Genomic DNA, 6,000 nt, shown 5'->3' with positions numbered 1-6,000 from the left:
TCCTCCCCATTCTGAGTCATCTCTCACTGATCGTCTGCTAATCATGACGTACACCAATCCCGTGTAAATGATCACACATGACTGGCTTTGTTCCTGCGAAGAAACAATCCTAGTTTTAATTCTTCCAACTGCAGTTATTATCTTTTCTACCAAATTCTTCCTGACTGATTCCTTGACTTGAAAACTCAGACTTGTGCTGAGTGAGTGTCACTAGGCCATTGGACGACAGGAAATATCGTGGTCAACTGAAGCTTTGACCCTATGCTGTTGTCCAACAGTGCTCTCTAATAAAGTAAAAGCTGCTGCTTTACTGGCCTGGTCACATATCCCTCATAGTTGGTTTAAGGTTTCTTCTTTAACTTGACCTCCTTCGGAAACACCGTACAAACTGACTCAAATTAAAAGCTGGGCACTTCAGTAAAAGGAAATGAATGTCAAGGCTGACTGTGCAGGATTAAGGGAATGCTGCACTGTCAAAGTCGCTGCCGTTCAGATAAAGCATTAGTAGGCTCTGTCTGTGCCTCGCCCCCAGGTACCCCCCCCCCCCCCCCCCACCAAGGTAGACATAACAGATCTTCTGAGAACATTTGGTGATAGAATCGGGAGATTTACTCCTCATGTTCTGGCCAACATTTACTCGCTTGCCAGTAGCTTCCAAACTTTTATCATCCGGCACCAAAAGCAAGGACAACAGATCCAACACCTGAAAATTCCTTCCAAGTCACCTAACATCCTGACTATATCGCCATTCCTTCACAATCACGATGTCAAGATCCTGGAAGTCCTTTCCCAACAGTACTGTGGGAGTCCCTACAACTCAAGGGATAACTCAGTCACCACCAGCTGCTCCATGACCATTAAGGATGGGCGAAATACACCCACATTTCATGAATAAATAAAAACATTACGGCACAACCGCAATCTGTTTCAGTATGAAACACTGCCCGTGTTATCTAGAGTGTAAGTGACCTCAATAGTGATGACACTTTAAATGTATTTCAGTGATTTGAAGATAATTGAGATCACCCTGAGGTAGTGATGTGTGCTTTATAAATGCAAGTATTTTCCTTTCTTTTAACTTTTTTGAAGAAATACTCCAGTGTTTATTCGGAAAGGTCTTCAGGATAGTTTTGATGAAGGCAAAAACCAGAGTCTTGGTGGTTTAGTGAAGCTGATGGAGAAAATCTAGATGCTTTATTTTCAATAGAGGGACCCATTGGTTTTTTGTTTGTTTAATTTATAATTTTGTTTGTAACCCTGTGTGAACTGAGGCTTTAAAACAAATCCTCCTGATGTGCACGTTCTTATGTAAAAGGAATGAAAATAGTGAGCCCGAATGAAACTAGTTGAAGAGGGGTTTTCCATCTGTAGATTTGTCGATATTTCCTCTTTGCGGCTGGTTGGATGTAGATGTCTCTCTTTACACTGTTCCAGGAAGCAGTCACAAACATGTGAACAAACCAGTCCTAACAGACAAGTCTTGTTCATAATTCCGTTTAAGAATGAGTAAGCAGAATGACATGCAGTTACCTGAAGGAACTGTGTGTAAATCACTGAGGTGTAAGAAAGGATGACACACTGTAAGGATCATCTGTAGACCAAGCAAGTAGTCGACTCTTTCCAGTATGCTTTCAAACAGAACATTTAACTGCAACAGGTTGCAAATTTATAATGAGTACATTCGTTTTAGATAATGAAGCAGTGAAACTTTACTAGAATTGTATCAAGGATGCAAGACATCAGTTTGATCACTGGGTTCAAAAAATTAACTCTGTTTCTCTTTCCATAGACACTGAGTTTCCCCAAAAATTCCTGCTTTTGTTTCAGACCTCCAGCATCCACAGTTCTTTGTTATATGCAAGTCTTCTGTTAAGAGGCAGAGATTAAAAGGGAGGTAATGATGTAATGGTATTATCACTGGACTGCCACTCCTGAGACCCAGGTACTGTTCTGGGATTAGGGTTCACAACCTACCACGGGAGATGTGGAAGGCAAATCCCTTTTTTCTAAAAAATCTGGAATTAAGAGTCTAACAGTAACCTCGAAACCATTGTCAATTGTTGGGAAAAATCCATATGGTTCATTAATGTCCTTTAGAGAAGGAAACTGCCACCCAAACCTGCTCTGAACTCTATATGACTCCAGATCTACAGCAATGTGGTTGACTCTTCACAATTTAGAGACAGGCAATAAATTCTAGCCTAGCCAACAATGTCCACAACCTTTGAATAAATGCTCGGTAAAAAGTGTAGAGCCCATTTAAACTGATATTATTCTTTTTTGAACAGAGATTTAATAGAAATGTTCAATGGTTTGATGCAGAACACAAGGAAAAACTGTTTTCAGTGGCAGAAGAGTGAGTGACCAGAGAAAGGGGATAGAAACGAATTAGCAAAAGGACCAGAGGCGAAGGAAATGGAATATTGATGTGACAAGTTGTTGCAATCTCAATTACACTGCCTAACAGAGCAATGGAAGCAGAATCAAATAAAATAAATCAAATCAAATCTATCATCAAACAACTTATGAATATATCACTCAAACTTACTACCTAAACTGTAGTGATTGTAACAAGGTCAGCCAGGTGAACCTCATAGAATATGAGTTCCCTGACTGGGGCTGTTAATCTGGTCCAATCAGAGAGCCCTGGCTGATAAATAAGAACAAGAATGTCAGATACTCTGTTCACTCTGAGAGCTAGTACTGAGGCAGCTGGATCATTATCAAGGACTCTCCTTGTGACAATAAAAGATGACTTGGTGACAGGATAACAGCATCTGTGGAGTTATTTCAGCTATACTAATGCACCCTACACAATGCAATCATCTGCCAATTCCTTTTGTATCATTGTCACCTATTATCTGATGACTCCCCTCTATAAAACACCTTGAATTTTTTTCATTGCTTTAAGTACTATATTGAGTCACACAGTTTTAGAACATGGAAAGAGGCCATTCAGCCCATCATGCCCATGTTGATAATCAAGCATCTATTATTCTCATCCTGTTTTCAGAACTTATCCAGGTTTCTCAAATAATCATCTAAATAATTGTTAAATGTTCCTGCCTCTATCACTCTTTCGGGTATCATTTCATGCCCAACATTCCCTGGATGAAATATAAATCCATAACTCATTTCTGAACCTCTTGCCTGAAAGCATTTAAAAATTTGGTACTAATGCTGAGGAGCACATTGAACTCCACCAAATACAACAATATAACAAGGTCAGTGTGGAGTAGAGTTCTAGTTCTTGAAGGAGACAGGCCTACCATCTACATCTCCATATAATTTTGGAACTATGTCTATCATGCCAATGTACCTGATTGCTATCATACAATTAACTGCACCTTGTTTAAGACAAGAGTTTTATTAGACTAGAAAGTGATCTTTTTCTCAACCGCACTAGACTCTGCTCCCCTATCTGCAACTGGATCCTTGGCTTCCCGACCCACAGACTGCAATTAGGCATCAACACCTCCACAATGATTCTCGACACTAGTGCCTTGTAAGGCTGTGCACTCAGCCCCTTACTACTCTCCCCACACACCCATGACCGTGTGGCAAATTTCATCATGACTTCATCGACACGTTTGCTGATGATGCTGATGTTGTAGGCCAGACACTGACAAGATCAAAATCAAGAAAGAGATAGAGTTCTTTGTGACACGGTGGGAAGATAACAATCTCTCTCTCAACGTAAGCAAAATGAAAGAGCTGGTCAGTGACTTAAGAAGGAAAGGTGGAAGGCACACAGCTGTGTGTGTAAATGGAGCCATGGTGCAGACTGCCAAATGATGATCACCAACAATCTGTCCTGGTTTACCCACATTGATGAAATGGTCAAAAAAATATAACAATGCCTCTATGGCCCCAGGTGATTAAGGAAATTCGACATGTCCATAAAGACTCTTACCAAGTCTTATAGCTGCACTATAGAAAGCATTCTATGTGGAAGCATTATGGCTTGGTACAGCTGCTCTGCCCAGGACTGTAAGACTTTACAGTGAGTCGTGAATGCAGCACAGTCCATCACACAAGCCAACCTTCTATCTATACTTCTTGCTGCCTCAGGAAGGCACCCTACATAATCAAAGACCTCTCTCGCCCTGTTATAATCTCTTCTAACCTCTACTCATGGGCAGAAGATGCAAAAATGGAATGACACATCTCAACAGATTCAAGAATAGCTTCTTCCCTGCTGTCATTAGACTTCTGAAGGTATCTTTCAAATTTTAAATTTAACATTGATCTCACTCTTTGTGCACCTTCTTTACAGCTGTAACACTGTACTCTTTGGTCCATTCTATTACCCTAATGCACCTTATGTGATAAGACCTGCCCATACCGCAAGCAAAACACAACTTGTCACTGTACCTAGTTACATGTGACCACACTAAATCAAATCAAATCAAATCAGTAAGGATAGATGACAACACGTCCTCCACAATAATCCTCAGCACTAGTGCCTCCTAAGACTGTGTACACAGCCTCTTACTATACTCCTTATATACTCACAACTGCATAGCTGAATTCAGCGCTAATTCCATGTACAAATTTGCTGATGACACCAGTGCAATGGATAAGATCTCAAACAACAGTGAGACAGAGTACAGGAAACTGACAGCTTGGTGACATGGTGTGAAGACAACAATCTCTTACTCGATGTCAGCAAAATTAAGGAGCTTGTCATCGACTTTGGGAAACAGTGTGGAGGGCATGCCCCTGTCTGTAGCAATGGTGCTGAGGTGAGGATGGTCAAGAGATTCAATTTCGTAGGAGTAAATATCACCAACAATCTCTCCTGGTCCTTCCACATTGACACTACAGTCAAGAAAGTACTCCGTTGCCTTTACGTCCTCAGAAGGCTAAGGAATTTGACATATCTGCAAAAACTCTTACCAATTTTTATAAATGCACCATAGAAAGCATTCTATCCAGATGAATCACGGCATGGGATGGCAACTGCTCCACACAAGACCACAATAAATTATAGAGAGTTGTGAATGCAGCCCAGCCCATCACACAAACCAGCCTTCCATTGTGTGACTCCATCGACACCTCCTGCTGCCTCGGGAAAGTGACCAATATGGTCAAAGACCCCTCCCACCCCGATTTACTCTCTTCCACCCTCTTCCATTGGGCAGAAGATATATAATTTTGAAAAAACATGTTAATAGATTTAAGAATAACTTCTGCCCCACTGTTATCAGACTTATGAATGGATTTCTCATGTTAGAATTGATCTTTCTCTGCACTTTCACTGTAGCTTAACAGTTATTAGGCTGATATACTTACATAAGGTACGACTGTCTGGTTAGCACACAAAACAATATTTTTCACTGTATTTCAGTACGTGACAATAATAAATCAAATCAAAAATATGTCAGTTCCAAATAAGACATATCAGTTTAAAATATTAGGGATAATCAAATGTGAGGCTGGATGAACACAGCAGGCCAAGCAGCATCTCAGGAGCACAAAAGCTGACGTTTTGGGTCTAGGCCCGAAACATCAGCTTTTGTGCTCCTGAGATGCTGCTTGGCCTGCTGTGTTCATCCAGCCTCACATTTGATTATCTTGGAATTCTCCAGCATCTGCAGTTCCCATTATCTCAGTTTAAAATGTTAACTCTGTTTCTCTGTCTACAGCTGCTATCAGACCAGCTGAGTCTATCTAACACTTTCTGTTTCTGTTTAAGGTCTATGTGGTTCTGAATCTAAAAAAAGTGGAAGTAGATCAAACAGGAGTCCAGCTTGTTCAGACAGCAAGCTCTTGTGGTGCGCTGGTAGTGCTCTTATCTCCTAAGCCAGGTGATGTGGGTTCAAATCACAAACACCCCTGAACATGCCGATATACAGGATATTAAAATGCAATGATGAGGGTGTGTTGGGAACACAACATAACAGAAGTTGCCGGGGGTAAAAGCTCTGTAGGTCTGCAGCACCTGCGGAGAGAAATCAGAGCTAACGTTTCAGGTCCTGTCACCCTTCCTCAGAACTG

The sequence above is a fragment of the Stegostoma tigrinum genome, chromosome 31 (genome assembly GCF_030684315.1).
Source record: "Stegostoma tigrinum isolate sSteTig4 chromosome 31, sSteTig4.hap1, whole genome shotgun sequence".
NCBI classification, from domain to species: Eukaryota; Metazoa; Chordata; class Chondrichthyes; order Orectolobiformes; family Stegostomatidae; genus Stegostoma; species Stegostoma tigrinum.
This window is presented reverse-complemented; position numbering follows the sequence as displayed.